The 21,010-nt window shown below is 44.2% G+C and overlaps 1 protein-coding gene across 2 annotated transcripts in view; it reads right to left on the reverse strand.

Annotated features, from left to right (window-relative positions):
• FOXN3 (forkhead box N3) overlaps window positions 1–21,010 on the reverse strand; it is a 645,757-nt gene that overhangs the window by 520,940 nt on the left and 103,807 nt on the right. The window contains exon 1 of one of the 2 annotated variants that reach the window (XM_029597767.1): window positions 15,934–16,116. The exons of the other annotated variant lie outside the window; for it this stretch is intronic. The gene's annotated coding sequence lies outside the window, so the exon portion shown is untranslated. Of the gene's footprint in view, window positions 1–15,933; window positions 16,117–21,010 lie in introns of those variants that run through there. 2 annotated transcript variants of the gene reach the window in all.

Below are 21,010 nucleotides of genomic sequence, written 5' to 3' on the forward strand. Positions count from 1 at the left end.
CTCTGAATGCCCAGAGCGCATACCAGATCATACAGAGCTCCAGAAAGTTGATTTGACACTGTGCTTCCTGCACAGACCACAGGCCTTGGGTGCGGAGCCCTTCCACATAGGCACCCCACCTCAGGTTGGACGCATCCGTAGTGAGCATAATCTGGGCAGGGGGATTCTGTAAAGGCACCCCCTGCTCCAAGTTGGAAAGACTCTCCCATCAAGCCAAGAAGACCCGAAGAGACGGAGTAATATGGATGCGGACGTGTAGGTCACGGTGGCCTGCCGCCACTGGTACCGCAAGGTCCATTGAGTTCTGCGTATATGTAAATGGCAAAGGGAGTAACATGGACAGTCGTGGCCATGTGTCCTAAGAGGCACAACAGGCAGCGTGCCAAAATTTGCTGGCTCTGGCAGACTATTCCCGCAATGGATACCAACCAGAGTTTCTGATCGTGGGGAAGAAGCACTCGGGCCTGAGCTGTGTCCAACCAGGCGCCAATGAAGCTCAGCTTGGGCAACAGGTCAAGATGGGACTTTGACAATAAACCCCAGGGAATCTAGCACCCATATGGTCAAGCACAGGGATCGCACCGCTCTCTCCTGGCTGGGGCTCTTGATGAGCCAATCATCCAGGTAGGGGAACATCTGCACCCTCAACCTGCGGAAGTGTGCACTCACTATGGACAGACATTTGGTGAAGACACGTGGGGCCGAGACCAGGCTGAACGGCCACACCCTGTACTGAAAGTGTCGCTCACCCACCATAAACCAGAGATACTTCCTATGACTGTGGAATATCTCAATGTGGGTGTAGGCATCTTTCAGGTCGAGGGAGCAAAGCCAATCTCCTCTTTGTAGGAGGAGAATCAGGTGAGATCATCTTGAAATTTTCTCTTTTTAGAAACCTGTTCAAGGCTCTAGTTGAGGAGCACTAGGGAGCGGTCCTGACTCAGGAGAGAGAGTGTGTCCTTGGCCCATGGTATGACCCCAGAGGGGACTCTGGAGAAGCACCGAGGCAGGCGAGACGTATCTGAGTATGGATGGATAGGCTGAAGACTCAGGGCCCTGATCTCTGCTGAACCTGAACGCAATGCAATGCTGGTCTCCGGGGTAGCCCTCCGGCCACTCGATAGCCCTTTCGGACCCGCCGCCTGGGAACAGCAGGTGAGACAGGACGGATAGAGGTCAAGGACAGGCGATGACTGTAGAAGAAGGACAAGACATACGCACTAGAAGGCTTGGACAAGACGAGGCACTTGGAGACTTGGACAAGACGAGGCACTTGGAGTCTCAGGCAGGCGCTACCCCTCAGGGCGCCCTATCCCTCCGTGGGCTGGTCGCCAATGGTCCCGAAAGAACTGCAGCCGGCCTCCCACCAGAGGCTTGTTCAAAGGTAAAGGTGGTTGGCTTACGCTACCTCGCAGCCAGTCAAAACCCCGTAATGGGGCTTAGCTGAGACGACGGTTGAGGCCTGGGCACCCATCTACTTCTGCAAATAGTTCAAGCATCTCACAGTCACTTCCATGTGCCCTCACTTTTCAGCCCATTTCCTCTCATCATGACCTCTGTTCATCAGATAAGCTGCTCTTATCTGGGCTCTTCTCCTTCCCTGTCAACTCCCACCTTTCAACTTGCTGCTGCTATATGCCTAGAACAGCCTTCTTGAGTAGGCGCGTCATGGCTCTTTTCTGGTCACACTGAAACCTCTGCTACGCAATTACCTTTTTCAGGTTGTTACTGGATCTTCCACATTTTAACTTCTCGATTTTAATGATGTTCACGTCACTAAATTAATTTCCAGAATTTTGTCCTATCTGTGTGCTGGAATGCAAGTTCCAAAGAGATCAGATCTTATGTGTAATGGTACAGCCCTGCGTACATCTAACAGCAATACAATAATGATAAGTAGTAATAGAGAAATAGCTTTTGCTCAGAAACAAAGGAAAGCATTATTACAGAATGCATTCCAGTTGCATCATCTTTTCAGATCCCAGTGCAAATTCAGTCTGCTATGAAAGTATCTAAGAATGTTCTGTCGAGAAGAACGTTTTTCATAGAGGAATCTGCTTTGATGAACTCATGCACTATCTAGAAACCAACTAATTCAGTTTGCTTCCTTCAGCTGGTAAATAGAAGCAACCGACACATTTCCTGTCCATAAACTTTTCGATGAGAAAGTTTGCTCAAACAGGAAATCCTTTACAAGAACAAAACACTTTGCTGTTCAAAGCCTGAGATCTTCATTCCGTCTCCAAATGTGTAAAACTAAAGTATCTTTCTAATAAAATGCTATTAAAAGTATGATGCAGGAAACCACTGAGGATCCCATTCACCTGGAGATCCAAGCTGTGAAATTTGGAGGTGTGAAAGAAGCTGAGCTCAGACGCAGATCTTAGTGGGACCGAGCTCCAAGCCATCCAGAATCATTCTGATAGTCAGAGAAAAAATGCACTAGGATGGATTACCTCCAGATATTTGTCCATTTATACAGCTCAGAAATTTTGCAGAATTGAAACCCAAGAGGTTTTCTCCTATTTTGTGCACCAGATAAAACTTAAAAGACCCGATTCATTAAATGTTTTCTCCAAACTCTGAGCCTATGAGTAAAACAAAGGCCTTGATGAATCAGGTCCTTGAGGAAAGAAGGGACTGAGTTGCTCTAAGACTTCAGTGAGCCATAATGGGCATATAATAATAGCAGGTTGTGTTTCTTCACACATCAATTTATTTAACACTGTTACTACTATAACTCATTTTTATAATGCAGCACTATATATATATATATATATATATATATATATATATATATATATATATATATATGTTATGCTCAGGCTTGTGAACCCTTGGGCCGATGGGAGGATGGAATACCGTAGGAGATAGGTCCGTAGGTTCTCCCGTCGGGTGGCGAGGCAGGGCAGAAGATGTGACCAGCTGACCCTCGGCACTGGAAACTGAGGTGACTGTGGAGGCAGCCGAAGAGTCGTGACGTCGAGAAGCGGAACTGTGTCTTTGCCACTGGAAGTCCGTGGTCCCCCCAGGAGGAGCCCGTAGGGACCCGGGCCGCTGGGACTTAGGTGGGCCCTTGGAGACGATGGTCCAGAAGAAGTCCGAGGTCAAGTGCCAGAGGGTCGTCGTTTACCAGTCTGAGGTCACACACCAAGGGATCGCCACTTGCCAGTCCGAAGTCACACACCAGGAATCACCACTAGCCAGACCGAAGTCACACACCAGGAATCACCGCTTGCCAGTCCGAAGTCACACACCAGGAATCACCGCTTGCCAGTCCGAAGTCAGGAACCAGGAATCACTAAGACGAGATAGGAACCAAGGAGCAAGGGTCCGAAGCACAAGAACTCACCGAAGCAAGCAGACCTGACCAACGGAGGGTGTTGCCAAGTCAAGGAATGAGCAGAGGAAGCCTACTTCTATACTTCCTCTGTTCTGGCTCATTGGAGACAACTGAAGGTAGTTAAAGGGATCAGGTCCCTTTTAAATCTGGTGAGGAGGTGCGGCCTCGCGCCTAAGATGGCAATGGCCATCTTGGATTCCGGCCGTGGGGGAGAAGTTGCCTGATGCCGCGCGGGAGGAGCAGGGACGGCTCCCAGCCCGGCGGCCATCCCGGGGGCCCGCGCCGACGCGCGGGAACAACGGCACCGGACCAAGGCTCCACTCCCGATGCTGCCGCAGTGGGTCGCTGTCGCGGTCAGGTAGGGGGGCACGCCCGCGGATGCGGAACACAACAATATACACACACACACAGAAGAGACAGTCCCTGCTTTATGGCGCCAACGCTCTTGTCAAGACTCACAGATAAGGCAAACAAACTTCGGAAAATGTATAAGGTGAATTGTAAAAGCTCAACATGCGCATTAATTATGGGATGTGCAAATATGTCTGGCTTGCGCATGCCTAGTAGATTTTAAAAGCAGCCCGGATGCATGCGTAAATGCTGCTGCGCGCATATCTCAGAACTTCTCAAAAAGGATGGTGCATGGGCATTAGATAGGCGTTTCGATACTTAAACCAGAAATGTGCGCATAAATACTTACGCAATCCAATGCACACCAAGATCCCCGCCGTGTAACTTTACTTCTGTATAGATAGCGTGTAAGTTTAAAAAAAAAAGAGCCATTTCTGAGGATGTAAAAGACCATCAAACCGGGGGGAGGGGTTTGGAGGACATATCTTACAAATCCTTAACTGGGTGAATCGGGGAGGAACTGATAGAGAGGCAATGGTGTCGGTGTGCATCCCTTTTACAATTCCCCCACTTATGTGGTAGAAGCGGCTTTTGTGGGTGCGGGCACAAGTCTGCTCACAATTAGGCCCACTTGCCTGTGCGGCCAGGCTATTTTAAAACATGTGCGCACATACACGTGTATGTTATAGAACAGGCACGTCCCTGGGTGCAGGCCGATGAATGTGTGCACACGTGCGCTGCGCTGAAAGTTACCGTCCCTTTGTAATGGCCCTTCGGCCACATTACCATTAAGCCCTGGTGATGAGTGTAAGTTGGAGATTTATTTATTTATTATTTATTTAAAGCTTTTTTTTATACCGAGGTATAGCTAGCTGCCTTCACTCCAGTTTACATCATCAACAACCATTACATAAAACATAAAACAGTAACACGATTACTCCTTATTACAGTTTAACACAAACCTTACATCTAACAGTAACTGGTCTTATTAACAAAGTTAAAAAACTAACCAAAATTTTCTTCTTATTCTTGAAATTTATAATCAACATTACACATTGTTCAAGGTAAGTCCGTTAAATATATCAGGTAAACAGGTGGGATCTAATCTGGGTAGCGATGGGTAGGGATAGGGATCTAATCTGGGTAGAGATGGGGGAGGTTTATCATTTGGTACAGCCCCTCCTTTAGAGGCGCTGGAATGGCCGCCCCCCTGAGGAGGTTTTTTAAGCAGCTCTCTACTGAGAGACTGCGGGCAGTCTCTTTAGCTTTGCTGAGAGTAATGGAGGCAGTAGGTGCATTGTTTTTGAATTAGATTTTCAGAGCCACTTGGAGGAACCAGGCACAACCTGCCTGGGGATCCCAAGCGGGGTCGGCAGGTGATTCCTTCCAGTCCACTCTCTGGCTGGTTGGGATTTCCCTCTGGGTTTGTTTGTTTTTGTTTTTTTACTCTTTTCGTGGTAAAAGCCTTGGGAGACCCTTGGATATCACCTGGGCCCAGAGCACAGGGGGCTCTCTTGGAAGGGAAGAATTGTCCACTCCACCCCCTCAATGAGGAAGGAGGACTGGTGATAACTTCAGTTCGAAGGGGAAAAGCCTTTGGTTTGTGAAATCCAGGAGGAAGAGTTTTGGAGCTGCTTATTCTAAGGGATCCCATCCATCAGGGATTCAAAAGAGACAGAAAGAAGTATCTGCTAATAGTAACTAAAAACTATTTAAGAACATCTGAGGACACCCATGCGGAGTCTTCACAACCCCTGGGGAGAGAGGATTTGGACTCTCTGTGCCAAATCTGTATTTTTTTTTTTTACCTTTTCCATCAGATTGGAAGGGGTTTTCCTGCCCAACTGAAGGATACTCTGCTCTCCTGGGAACTCCACGTAACCAAGCTCTGGAGGGTGGATGTAACTGAGACCCTTGCACAGACAGAGGGAAAAGAACCGTAACAAAAGAGAAATTCGGTGATGCTGAGGACTAAATGTTGTGCCGTATTTCATCTGACTTTTGCAACAGTAAAGACTTTAATTCTGGCTGCTCACCCAGTGGCTCCAGTGTTTTATTTGGCACTCACAGCACACAGTGAAGGAAAACGATCCCTCTCCCAGGAACAAGAAGGTATTAATAGAGAAAGATAAGTCTTCCCCCCCCCCCCCCCTGCACAGGATCCCGACCCTGGGGGAAAGAGGGTCCAGCCCCAAAGAGATATCAAATTCTTTTATAGCCACATCAGAGTGGAGTCTGCACCCGGAGAAACCATTGTGAAAATCAACAAGACTTCAGCCAGGGAGAGTCAGGGGATAACTTTTAAAAGCAGCCTCAAAAAGGTGGGGGATTTGAATATGGCCAGAGAAGAGGTATAACTAGGACTTCCGATTTTAGGAGTTTATAAACTGTAAATTTAATGTTTATTTCCAGCCAATTAAGGCTTCTTTGGATGGGAGTTGCCAAAAACTGGTGTTTATCACTGTTTTCGTGGCACAGGCACTATCGGAGTGAAGGAATAGCCTAGCGATCAGCACGACTATGAATGAGAGAAATAAGGATTCAAATCCCACCGCTGCCCCTTGTGAACTTGGGCCAGTCACTTTACCCCCTTATGGCCCTGTAAACTAAACAATTTTCCCATAAACACACAATGAGAAAACTCCTGTAAGTAACTAAGCGCCCTTAGGGCCTGATTCACTAAGCTGTTTTCCCAGAAACACAGAATGGGGGAAAAAGCCGTAGTGAAGCAGGCCCTTGGATTGTAAACCATTTGGGAATAGGGAAATACCTGAACGTAATCTGCTTTGACGTGCCAAAAAGCAGAAGAAAATAAAAATAAATAAATAAATATTGGTGGGTACCAATAATACATACATTTATACAGCTGAGGAGCTGTTAGCATGGAAAAGTTAGCAAACCAGGAGTGAGGGAGTCCTAGGGGAAGTGGTGTTTTTCTGGGGTTTATCTCATAAACATATTTTTTTTTTGCATCGGTGGTGTTTTATCGGAGTTTCTCGGTTAAACCTAAAATCAGAAGCCGTAGCCATGACACACCAACTCAGAAAGGTTATTCCAAGCCCACGGTGCAGCAAGGTGGAAAGTGCAGAGTCAGGAGCTTGCAATGGCACAGATAAAAATACAAAAAAAACTTGGTACGGTCAAACTTTATCAGCTTTCAAATGAAGAAGGTTAACGGAAGTTCAAAAGACATTAAAGGCACAATTCAAATGTTTGAAGTCATCTTCTCTACCCTTTCACTTTTTCTTTTTTACGCAGAATTCCTGTGACAGAAGTCCAACTAAAACTGTGTGTCAGGCTCAGTCTGATGCTCTATATAGGGACCATTGGAAGGGGGAACTTTGATTCGGGGTGAGTTTTCGGGAGGTGGTGTTACAGGCACATTCGGACGTATCTATTGCAAAACTGACATCATTAAAGAATTTTACACCTTATAAGTGATGAAAAGGTCTTGTCTTCACTTATAAACATCTAAAAGAACTTTTCATCACTTAATAAGGTGTAAAATTCTTTAATGATGTCAATTTGTCTATAACACCACTCCCCCTAACCCCAACCCACCTCCCAAAAACTCAACACGAATCAAAGCGCCCCCTTACAATGGTCGAAATATTGAGTATGAGGCTGAGCCTTATAAAGAGTCTCTTCCTCTCTCTCCTCCCCCCCCCCCCCACACTGAGGAGCTGCGGGGTGCACATAACATGTGTGTGCCAGCTGAGGAAAATTAGGGGGCTTATGTGCTGGCCCCACTTCTGGAACCCCCATGCCCTGCCCCTTTTCCACCTACGTTTTCTGGGCAGGCGTACATAGATGTACAGGCGCCCTTCCTATTTAAAATCCGTACAGCTCCCGCACAGCCCACTTATGTGTGCGTATGGCTGTTTTTGCAAGCACAAGGCTCAAAGGGAAGATAACATTCAACAGCTGCACACCCCTCCGTTTACACACGTGAAAATCTACTCCTGTATTTTAGAACCTGGGTGTAGATGATATACACAGGATATAAAGTATACATAAATACACCCTGCAACATGTGCGCACATGTAAAAAAAACAACACACAAATACATATTGCACCTATCCAGATAAGTTCTGATTCAACCAACTAAGTAGTGGCACTTATCCAGCCAAATTCCAATTTAGCAAAAGGGTGGGCGATCTACGAAAGCCGTTAGGAAAACACAAAGGATAGATGCCTATGTCTTTTTCTGAATCTTTATTGGAGTAGAGACGTACATTTTACTACGTTAACGTGATAATGCATGCGATAATTGTACTATTGCATGGCACGAATGCAATTTTTTGGAAGGGATTAGGGAGGGGTTTGGCGGGATTAATGAAAATGAGGGGCAATATCGCACCGTGCAATAGCATAACGAATGCTATTGCACTGTTTTAATGCCGGAAATAAACTACACCTTTTTTCCTGGCATTAAGCTGTGCAATATGCCCGAAACAGCTGTAACACAATTCACGATAAATTTTGTAAATTGTATTTTGGCCATTTCTGGGCTTGGGAGGGAGAGGGGAGAGAGGAGTAGAGTGGAGTGAATTGGAGTAGAGAGAGAGTCTCTGGGGAGGCCTTCACAGTATCCAACTATTTATATGACTATAGGAGGGCCAGCTATTAACTCGAGGTCAGGTTTTGGTGATGGTCTAGTGTTTTGGGACCAGTTTTACATGCAGAGTGAGACGTACGAACTGCACGGTACACCTCGGTGAAGATTTGAAATCAATTGGAGTGAGGAAAGTCTCACAAAGATGAGATTCCTATGTTATCTCGTCCTAGCTTGAAGGTACCCTGTTATAGAGTCCATCTTTGTGAGATTTTCCTCACTCAAATCTTCACCGAGGTGACCTGTGCTGTTCGTATGTCTCACTCTACATGAGAAACTGGCCCCTAAACCACCACCAACACCTCACCTCGAGCTATTAGCTGAATCTCCTATAGAGATATAGTTGACTACTATAAGGGCCTTGTAAATAGTCTCTCTCTCTCTCTCCCTCAGCTACAAAACAGAAGTATTGCGGGGTGTGAAAACTTTACCACACCACATGAAACTACCTATACAAAGCGCTATGTTACCGTGCGATAATTCTAAAAATTCCCCTAAACATGCCCCTTTTCTCTTACCACATGCAATATTATAGCATTTTGAATAATTTAGGAGCTGGCCAGTTAAACTGGAACTTGTCCGGATAAGTGCCGCTTTCAAGATTTAGCTAGATAAAATGGGGGCAATATCCAGAGAAGTGGCACACAATTACTATACCCGCATATTATTTTCACTTCAAACTAAAAATATCTGCTTGGAGATTTTACCTGCGTAATTGACATGCATTCACTCCCCATAAGTCAGGTTTCGTGCGTGTAAGGCGGGAGATTTTCTAACATGCGCTTGGCAATGAAATGCACAGTTTTATCAATTAGTCTATCATTTCAGTCAGTCCAAGTAGAAGTCATGAGACCCTGCTGGCTCTTCAGCCTCAACTCCCTCCATTTCACCCAGATCCCCCCCTACCCAGTCAGTATTTCACTTTTAAGACATTTACTATCACTTACTTCAGATACAGAGCAGGTGTAAATATAAATCTGCATGCATAAATTGTTATAAAATAACAACTTACACATGTAAATGTTAGCCCATGGCCTGCTCCATTTTTACACACACAAATTTTCTAGCAAACCCTTACTTATGTGTATATGTGTGAGGTTATAAAATAGCATATAACTGAGTATATGCTGAATTTATATGCATGCAACATTTGAAAAATTCACCTTAAAGGGTGCAAAGAGATATTTACTTCTTTAGTTCATATCTTCCAGTATCAGCCCTACTGCTCCTAGAACACAGCCTTACACGAAACAGTGCCTTTCTTTTACCTCTCACCATCTGGATTTGTTAAAGGGAATTGTTCCCTATCATGCATTTGTCATCCTAGGCCAGTTCTGCCAAATCTCCAACAATAAATAGGGAAGCAGCACTTTAACATTACTTTCCGTCATAATCACTGAACAAGAACAGTACTTGGAACTTACTTCGCCACTTTAGCTCAGGATAAGCATTCACCATGCCGTTTCCATTCCTGTTCCTTTTCCCTACTCCTATAAGAGAATAGGTTCCTCAAGCGCCCCAACTTTCAACTGCCACATGTCTGCATATGCTCTGTTTAAGCCATAGGCCTCCAGTAGCTTTCATGAAAATAGCAAAGAAAACTAAAATCACAGTTCACCAAAATAATCACATGGTTAGGGGCACACTGCTATTTCAGTAACTTTCTGTCTCCACCTAGTGGCAGGGAAAGAGCACTATCCGGGTCGAGTACAATCTGACAGGCAAAGACCAAGATAGTAGTCATGAATGTTTTCTATTGTTATGAGTAAAAAAAAACAACTACATGTATGTGGTTATGATGGCTTTTGACACTGCTCCACTGAAGCAGCAATACGAAAGTCATTAATATCCTTATCTTTTATCTGGAACTGTGTCACTCACTCAGAAAGATATCTCAATAATGTTAGATGTGATACTGACTCTGTTATTTCTTCCTTTATTGTTTTTACTTGTGTACTATTTAATATCATTAAAAAGCTTCAATTTTTAGAAATGTATAAAAAACAAAGATAAATAACTCTGGCTACTGTAATCTGATATTTAAACATTCAGCTTTGGATTGCAACAAGGGTCGCATAAAGATTTATGCGAAAAATATCCTAGTCTGAAAAGTTAGAGGTCAGAAGTTAGAATTTGAATGGTTTTAACTCCCCTTTCCAAATGCAAGAAGTCCAAATAAATAAATATATGCATTGTCTATGCAGCTATTCTACATCCCTTTTAGTAACACTACATTGCTTTTCATGTCATATTCAGTTCTATTTGCCTGTTTTCTTATGGTCTAAATCTACTTTAAAATCTTTTTAATTGAACCATAGGTGTTAAAAAGGGTGGGGAGTCTTACAATATCCCTTACTATCATCACATCATGATTATATCTATCTATATATATATATCAGGCTCCAAACATTTCATTAGTGTATTATGAAAAGAGAAAGAAGGCAGCCATTTTCTTTCCCAGTTAACTTTAATAGAAACTATATATTTTTCTAAATGAGTAGTGTTAGAAAAAACATTCCCAAAGAGTTCTTCACCCTCACTAAAGACAACTGTCCTCTGCTCAACGATAATTTAAAGTTTTCCTTGAATATGTGGCACAGATGGTTTAAGCAAATACAAGTGAATGGTATGTACTCATCAGGACACCTGCTTCTGTCTAGGTTAAACAACAGCTTTAAGGAGAAGCCTTCAGACAAAAATGCAAGCTGTCTGCTAAACATCACTGAGAGTACGATGCACTTTTATCTAGGATTTTAGAGGGACTTCTAAAAGTGTTTTTATGAAACAAAATAAAATTAACATGTCCTGCTCATAAAACTGGGACAGTCGAGATAACCCTTGGGGGGCTTACCCCCCTTCCCAACTCCATATCAAATACCTGTAACAGTAAACAACAAATATAACACTCAGGCTGTAATGGCTACAGCCATTTATTAAATGCCCTGACAAGGAAGGAAATCTAATTGGGGCTCTGCGTCCTATGAATTTACCTAGGTCCTGCCCGCCCACCCGCAGCAGATCACCCCAGGGTCTCACTTCCATGGACCCTGCTAGGTGGGGATTATTGCTGGAGGAATCCCAGGGTAACCACCATAACAGAAAGCATCCTGGAGCTCCCTCTTCTGCTGCATTCTGGCCAACTAACCTGTCAGGCTCCCTTCCTGGCTCTGACATCTCTCCCTTTCGGTGAGCGATCCGATGCTTAGTGGAGTGAACCTAGCCACTAACTTGCCCCGTGTATCCACCCTATGCCCCCCTGAGCCTGCAATCCTGGGCTCAGTCACCCCAGCATGATAGGGGTAACAACATATAACTCAACAGCATACTAACATAAGCCTGTTTAACTACCAGTCAGGATGGGCTGGGCGGAGAAGAAGAGCGTTCCAGGCCAAGGAGGAAGAGGCCAGGGCCAGCGGGAGACAGCAGAATTTAAATCTCCCACCCCCCTTCACCTCATCATCATGTGGCCCCACCCATCCAATCCCTAGGTCACATTTATCTAACATCATTACAAACGCTGCCAGACCAATTGGGAGAGGGCATGTCAATCCAGGGTGACAACAGAGGGAACCCACTCCCCACCACTGAAGCAGCCAGCAGGCCGGTGCCATGACAGGGGGTGGTGGGGGGGGGGGTGGGGAAATTCGGCCATCGACTCTGCACCCACGGCCAAGGAAGCAGGTAAGGGGCTCGGGCTGCAAACACAAAGTGGGGGGGGGGGCGCCTATAGGTGGCTGTTATTCACGGCACCCGCACATCTGTGCTTTGATGCTATCAAAAAAAATTAGGAGAGTCAATGTTTCATGATCTCAAAAAATTATCCTAGCTTTCAGCAAACTCTTTTTCACCAAAATCACCATAAACCTAGAGCTGTCATCTAAACAGAAAATGTGTCTTTAATTTCTTTCCCCCAATTTTTATATTTGGCAAGAAATTTAACAATAATGGCTTTATTTGCATGGTCTCCTGTTGTGAGCAGTCCTAATTTGCTGAAGACAGTTCTATTGTTTAATGAACATGTTTTGGGTTGTTTTTTTTTCATCCAGCTCTTATAAATTTAAAAATATTGGAATATTTATTTTCAACCTAGTTTGTTTGCAGAAGTAGGCACAAGCTTTGATTAAATAATGCTGTGGAGACTTTGCTCTGGTTTTCTCCCACTTGTGATTTTCTAACCTTTTTATATTTTGTGCCTGTCCACCAGTTAGAGTATGCATCGGAAGGGTTTTGGTTTGTTTTTTTTTTTGGGTAAAATGACCTTGATTTGACAGCCGCCTTCTGCAAGCTTTCCCACAGCATCTGTTGAAACCTGAGAATACATCGGGCTCTGCAGGAAATAGTGATGACATGCAGACTTTTTTTTTTTTTCTCCAAAAAGGAGAGGAAGAACTAGAGCAGGGTGTCCACATGGTTTCCATGACAACTGTGTCTCCACTTCTCCTCTGCTTCCTGTGTCTAAGTTTTTCAGCCAATGAAAGGGTGAAGCCTCGATGATTGGAGCCGCTGTTCACAAGCTACAAATTTGTGCTAATTCAACCTTTTTTTTTGTATGTAGGTCTGCCAATGGAAAAAAAATGTTTTAGAGGTTTAACCAGACGTGGGACAGTCCCTCCTGTACAAGAGAGGAACTGAAGGCTGGGCTAAAAGCTACAACAACAAGGCCTTATTATTGAAGCACTAAGCAAAGTAAGATAAGAAATGGAAAAAAAAAAAAAAAAAAAAAAAGAGGTCATATTTGGTACCAAACTCAGCTTATTTACCAGATTCCTTTATTACTGAACACTGGATATTCCTGTCTTTTCCGCTCTTCAGCTGCACATTTTTCTCCCTGACCTTCTCTCTCGGAATTTAAAATTTTAAAAAACAGAACTTGTTGTCTAATTAGCACACTCACGTCACTGCTTCCAAAACATGAATGAACCATCAACCCGGGGGAGGCATTTCAGCTAGTGAAGTTAAAACTTCTCCCAGAAAGGAGTCCAGTGCCTAAAGAGAAAATGACTTTTGCCACAGACGTTTTGTCGATAGTCCGGTTGGCTGCACAAGCCCTGCCCCCACCTACCCTTCTATCGGAGCGCTGCAGCAGTAATATTACAAGCTCTCCGATAAGCTCAGAGGGATGTGAAGTCATCAGGGAGGTAACAAGCTGAAGCACAACGAAGCGGTGCTTCAGGATGGTGACCGCTGGCAGCTTGGCCCTAGCCCCTATGCACTGCAACGCCTCCAGAGGACATCACTTCCAGGACCTCCGCCGGCCCAGGGAAATCAGATTAAGACAAAACACTTTGAGGCAAATGCATCAAAGCGCCGCTTCACTGTACAAACTGCCACAGACCTTTTTTTTTTCCTGACATTGTTGTTCCCAATGAAAATATTGGGATTTTTTTTTTTTTCATGGATTATAAACGTGCAATAATTTTTGCACTAGAGTAAAATTTTGTACAACTGCATCCAGTCTTCAAGTGGATCTGAGGGGGGGGAACAGGAAATAAAGTGCAATGCCCAAGGTCACACAAAGTCAGTGGCGAAGGTTATGTCTAGGACTTCTCCTGTATCTAAATCCAAAACTCTAACCATTAGGCCAAAGTGTGTCCCCGCACAGATTAAACGGCACCTAAAGAAGAGAGGAGGGGTACAGTATACCATGCCTGGGGCACGATTTTATTTTTCTTTTGAGAAAGCTCTAAGTTATTTAGGACGCACCTTTTCCTCTTAAGGGACACTAAACTGAATCAAAGAGGCTGACAACCAAGCACCATAAATGCAGCAATATACGAATCTAAAACTTTCCAATGAACTTTTAATCGTATTGAAACACAAATATCTTTAATTCCTTTACCAAACTGTGTGCATGTTTGCTGGCTCACATCCAGGGACTGCGGGGGCGCGTATATGCACACATGTCATAAAACACCCTGGACCGCACGCAAATACTGCTTCTACCACGTAAGTGGGGGGGATTTAATAGACGCGCACGCTGACGCAATTGTCCGTTTTCCCAGTTCGCTCCCAGTTCGCCCAGGCAAGGGACAGGACTTCCAAACCCCGGTACTTTAAAAGCCCTTCCTTCCCCACTGATAGCCCCGACCCTTAAAATCCCGCTGAAAAAAAAAATCAGTGTAATTTTTTTTGTTTATGGTTTACACTGCCATCCATAGCAGAAGTAAAATTACGCGGCAGGGGACCCCCGCCCACATTTGTGCACGTAAGTATTTATGAGCTGGTTTAATTGAGAAATCCAGGGACGCCCATGCCCCGCCAAGACCATGTCCCCCCTTTTTAGAAAAACTTTTGTGCGCACAGCGGGAGATATGCGCATATCCGGCTGGCTTTTAAAGTCCGCTTGGCGCGTGCCAGCCCGACATATTCGCGGATCTCCCAGGTTTTGCACCAGGCTTTTAAAATTCACCGTTTAAAAGGAAGCAAGTCAGAAACTTCAAAATGTTAACAAAAAGGTCACAAAAGAATTACAGCCTTCACCCTTCTGCTGACTTTAGTCTGAAACAACCGAATAATTTTGGCCAGCAGAATAGCTCTCAAATATTGTTTAAGAAAAAAAAAGTTAGGCACAGAATGTAATGGATCACGGACAGGAAACCTCAGCAGAAATCCAGCAATCTTCATGTAAAATGAGTGTGTGTTGATAAACTGCAAGAGCTCAGGGTGCGATTATTTCCATGTAAGGTAGCTTGCAATAAGATATTTTGTTTCCAGTTATGCCCGTTTTAAAATATATCTTTCTACATTATTAATAAGCAGCTCCAATTGTGCTGCTTTTAGCACAGTTGGTGTTTGAAGTCCTCCAACCACATCTTGTTGAAAAGATCTTGTACATCAGATTTGCTAGGAAGCATAATCTTTCACCCTAAAACAGATATATAGGTAGACAGATAGATTATAGATATCGATACTTAGGTACTTGGGAAGTGATAGTAATTATGCTCCACACTAACAACTATTCTTCACAAAAGCAACAGGGACATTTTTCCAGTCAATCCTGCTTCTTATTACCCAGAATGCATTCAATTTATTTTTTTTTTTTACTGCCTGTTAGATGGACAGATCAGGATTAGTAACTGGATGATTAAATTTATCTAAAGTGACCTAAAAACTGGACATAAATTGTACCTACTAGGTTCAAAAACCGTATTAATAACTTACACTACAGAAACGATTCCAAAAACAAACATTTTGTGCCATCCGTTAAATCCCTACATCTATTCACAGGATACCACGCTGCAGATACGATAACATGATTTCCAGCTGTGCGTATCAGCGGGGCACTGGAGGAATGACCACAGATGCGTGCCTACTACGAACTGACCAACTGAATGGGAAAAAGTTTCAATTTTGTGTTGTTTTTTTTCTGCTCAGGGAACCCGTTTCAACTTAATGGTGAAAAGGAGAAGATCACGAGCGAGTGGTGGTTTCTTCTTCGGAGGGTATTCCCAGTTAGAGCCCCTGATAAATCAGCAATTGAGTAAAAGACACACATACTTAGCAAGTGGCGAAAAGAAGCAAGCGGGTCAGTGCAACTCCCTGAACATCCAGGGGGCATCAGAAGACAACGCTAACCCTGAAGCCAAGAGACTGAAAGGCAGGAAATGAGAGCCATTTTAGTTACCTTTGAAGCCTTTTTTTTTTTCTGCTGCTGCCTTCTGCATTAGTTGCTGCTGCAGTTAATATGCTCTCTTCCCACTGTTAATCCTTCCATTCTGGCGTGGTTTAATATGTTTTACACTCCCTGCAGATAAAACGCAGTCATAACCCAGACTCCATGCTCACAGAGCCAGCTCCTGTCAATGGCATTGCTACACTATGAGAGGGAGGGGGGGGATGCTACTGCACTGCTGGGTCCTAAAGCTCCCCCTTTTTTGTGGTAACCTCTCTAGCCTGTACGACATTCTGTGTCTCTCAAAAGAAAAATTAAAATGACACCATTTTATCTGGCTCAACTTTTCTACATTAGCTTTTGCACCATAAGCAATGGAGAAGTCATTCAGAGTTTCACAAATAATGGTTTATTTAATACCTTTGAGTGCTTCACACTTTTTTTTTTTAATATTCTTTTTCATTTCTTTTCCAATCATGTATAAAATGTGTGCAGAAAACATGGTCTCTCTCACACAGCTATAGTTAAAAGATTTTTTTTGTGACAGTGTCAGCAAAAACAGATCTGCGCATGGAGAAGAAAGCACCAAGATTCAGAGAAAAGGGAGGAAAGAGAATAAGAATTGTAGGTGAACAAAAAAAGGACATGCAAGACCATGGGGGAGACAGCTGTTCACATCACAGCTATTTGCTGTAGGCCCAATTTTAAAAGGCCCGAGGGCATAAAAAAATGGGGGTTCCACTTGCGGCTGGGCCTTGTGCGTACCAAGCGCACTTTACAAAGGGCCCAGCCAGGCACATAACCCCCATTACGCACAGAAGTGCCTGGTGGGGGATGGGTGGGGGGCGGGCTGGGACAGCGCCATTAAATGCTGGCCTGGGAAGTGCACGCCAGCAGCCGGACGGCGCACAGAGTTTACTTCTGCTCCCAAGGAGCAGCAAGTATAGAAATAAAACAATTTGGGGTACCTAGGTAAGAGGTTAGGGGTCGGGGTAGAGAGGGGGAAAAAGGAGGAAGGTTAGGTAAGGGGTAGGGAAGTTGCCTCCCAGTCCGCTCCAGAACTGGGAAAAAAGGCAGATCGCGTGGCCATGCGTAATTGGAAACCCCCTCTGCGCGTGCGAGTTGTGGGCCGCCTGCACATACGCACGTGGATGTTAAAATCTAGCGTGCGTGTGGACATCGTATTTTATAACATGAACGCGCCGACGCACACATGTTATAAAATGATCACATCCATGTGTACGTACCGGGAACCGCGCGCCCAGCATGCTCGTTTTAAAATCTACCTTTGTACGTTGCTGCCCGTGGCTATATATAATAGTTCTACGCTGGACAATTGGGTGACCGGGGTGGGGGGAGGATTCTGGGGGATATGTCGAGGGGATGAGGGAGGATTGAGGGGGGCTTTTCTTCTCAGTGATATATCTATGTGTTCGGGGATGTATCAGAAAACCTGCATCTCCGTACCAATTTTCTGTTCATCTGTGCTGGTTTAATAAAAATGTTTTACACTAAATCTACCTTTGTAAGCAGAACTATTTCCTATTAAAAGTCTGCACTGACACCTGCACTGACAAAGGTGGCACGGCTGCTCAAAAGCCAATCTCAAATGTATTTAGTCCAATAAAAAGGTATCAGGACTGGCCCCACTGCCATGCAAAAAAGTCTCCAGTCTGATCTCAGAGTCGAATCTTGCGCTCCCCCTGTGGGTCAGGAATGGAGATGATGCGGAGGCAGCATCTACAGACCCCCAGAGGGAGGACGTCAAGGTCATTGCTTAAGGGGACACCTAGTGGCCAGATTCAGGATCCATGATTGCAGGGTTCCGGAAAGAGCCCTGATGCATGGCCCCCAGTCCATGACGCTGGGAGGGGATATAAAATAGAGGGAAAAATCCCCAGGTAATTGTGAATGAAGGCTCATGGCACCGGATCCCAGCCCTGGTTCTGATAGAGCTGGAAGTACCAAAGACCTGGAGTAAACTGCAGGGTCCTCTTAAATGTGTATAATCCTGCCAGGAAAGTTGACCATATTATTAAAATAGTCTATGCTTGTGATTTCCTTTGTATTCGTTGTTCATGGGATGAAGTCTATTGAAACACTAGTTCTCAATAAAACATTTTGTATTTAACCCCCCAAGCCTGAATATAATGGGGATATCTTTCATGCCATGTGGAGATGAACTACAGTATTTTATAACCTGAGAGTATCTGATCCTCGCAGATTATCAAATCCGTGTATGTGTACCCCCAACATATGCGTATAGGTTTCATTACACGTGTATATCAGCAATGCATAAAATGCACATATTTTTTTCTACCTATTTTATAAACATAAGCATGTATATTTTACATTATAAAAAAATACAACTTGCTCACGCAAGTCAATATATTTTCAAACACATGTGCAGACTTGAAATCATCAGTTCACCCAGTCTATCTGCAGTTCATTGAAATCCTTCTACTACTTCACCCTGATCTCCCCACAGTTCATCGAAAATAGACGAGTCTGGTTTTTGCCCTCTCCATTCAACTGAAACAGCTCTTGCCAAAGTTTCCAATGAGCTGTTTCTGGCTAAAACCGAAGGTCTTTGTTCTTATCCTCCTTGACCTGTCTGCTGCTTTTGACACTGTTGATCACCACCTGCTCCTTGATGCTCTGTCCTCATTTGTCCTCCTCTCTTCTTCCTTTCTCTATTTCTGTGGATAACACAGTCATCCTCCCAGTCCCCTCAGCCTATAACCTAGGAGTCATCCTTGACTACTCTCTCTCCTCTACACATATCCAAAACGCTGATAAAATGTGCATTTCGTCTCTAAAACACTGCCAAAACCAGTCCCTTTCTTTCTGATCACACTACCAGAACCTTTATCCACTCTCTCATCTCCTCCTGCTTAGAGTATTGCCACCTGCTCCTCACAGGTCTCCCGGCAAGCCATCTCTCTCCACTGCAATCTGTCCTAAAATCAGCTGGGCAACTTTTCTTTCGCCAAAGTCACTATGCTCACAGAACCCCTCTTCTGAAGCCACTGCATTGGCTCCCTATCCGCTCCCGTATACAATTCAAGCTCCTCTTTCTTAGCTACAAATGCTTTCACTCTGCAGCTCCTCACTACCTCTACTCTCTTATCTCCCTCTACATCCCTCCTCATGCACTCCACTCATCAGATAAATCACTCCTATCTGTGCCCTTCTCTTCTACCACCAATTCCCAACTCCGTGCTTTCCACTTGGCTGCACCATGTCCTTGGAATAGTCTTTCTGAACTGGTGCGTCATGCTCCCTCTCTTGTCGTGTTTAAATCTCATCTAAAGACCCACCTTTTTGAAGCTGCTTTTCAATCTTAGGCCTGATTGTCTGCTTTTATTTATTTATTTATTTATAACTTTTTTAACCGAAGTTCAAGTAACAGGGTTACTTATCATTCTGGTTTACATTACAACAAGTAGCAAATAATGACAAATATGTCTTACAATGAACAAGGATGTGAACAACTTGGAGCATATAACTAGGAAAAAAGAACAATGTGTGCAGTTACAACGAATTGGATTAAAGGGGTATCAGGCTAAATATGAGGGAAATTAACTAATGGAGGGGGGAGGGGGGGGAAGAAGTTACTGTGGCTGAGTAAACATAAACTTAGGTCATGGGTAGCGATAGTCTGTGACAGTCTGTGGAAGCTATGGATGACTCAAGAAATTATGGGAATGCTTGACCGAACAGCCATGTCTTGAGTCTTTTCTTGAACGTGGTAGGGCAATGAATCAGCCTGAGCTCAGGAGGAAGCAAATTCCACTGTTTGGGGCCTGCTGTGGATAGAGCTCTTTTCCTTAAAGATGTTTTAATGGGAGGAGCGTGTAGAGTGCCTTTTTGTGCTAATCTTAGCGAGCGGGATGAAGTGTGAAGTTGAAGAGGAATTCTGAGGTCCAGTGGAGTGTTGTTGAAAATGGCTTTGTGGGTGATTAATAAAAGTTTGTTGAGGATTCTAAATTTGACTGGGAGCCAGTGGAGCTTCTTTAGAATCGGAGTTATATGGTCCCTTTTGTTGGATTTTGTGAGACACCTTGCTGTTGCGTTCTGTAAAAGTTGAAGAGGCTTTAAGGTGTTGACAGGAAGGCCGTGTAGCAGTGAATTACAATAATCAATTTTCGAGAAAATGATTGATTGTAACACTGATCTGAAATCATGGAAATGGAGGAGGGGTCGAAGCCTTTTTAGAAATTGGAGTTTGTAGTAGCACTCTTTTACCGTGGTGTTGATGAAACCCGAGTAATTTAGTTGATTATCCATGACGACCCCAAGGTTTCTGACTCGAGGGGAGAAAACTGGGAGCTGTGAAAGGTGAGAGCTGTTTAGTGGAAGGTTACCGTCTTGAGTGATCAGGAGGAACTCTGTCTTGTCGGCGTTGAGTATTAAGTTACGGTTTGTCAGGAGGTTGTTAATGGAGAAAAGGCAGGAGTTCCAAAAAAGTATGGTCTTGTGCAGTGACTCTGTGATCGGAATAAGGATTTGGACGTCATCTGCATATAAGTAATGGATTAACTTTAGTTCAGAAAAGAGATGACAAAGCGGGAGGAGATAGATGTTGAATAAAGTGGGGGATAGCGATGAACCTTGAGGGGCCCCTAGTGTGGAACTGAACGGTGGTGATTCCTTGCTGTTGATCTTGACTTTATAGTTTCTGTTCTGGAGGAAAGATTTGAACCAGTTTAGAGCTTTGTTTTTGATGCCGATCTCGGATAGTCTTTCGATGAGACAGTCATGGTTGACCATGTCAAAGGCAGTCGAAAGGTCGAGGAGGATGAGCAAGCAGGGCTGTTTGTTTTCAAGATTCATGAGAATGTTGTCTGACAGAGATAGAAGAAGAGTTTCGGTACTACGGGATTTGCGAAAACCAAGTTGTGCCGGGGAGAGGATATTGTTATTGTCAAGGAATTCCGAGAGTTGTTTGTTGACTATTCTTTCCAGGATTTTAGCAATGATCGGAAGATTAGCAATCGGGCGAAAGTTGGCTGGGTTATCTGTAGAGAGATTAGGTTTTTTCAATAAGGGTTTTAAGATGGCAAGTTTGAGGGGGTCCGGGACCAGG

This window comes from Rhinatrema bivittatum, chromosome 4 (genome assembly GCF_901001135.1).
Source record: "Rhinatrema bivittatum chromosome 4, aRhiBiv1.1, whole genome shotgun sequence".
Lineage (NCBI taxonomy): Eukaryota > Metazoa > Chordata > Amphibia > Gymnophiona > Rhinatrematidae > Rhinatrema > Rhinatrema bivittatum.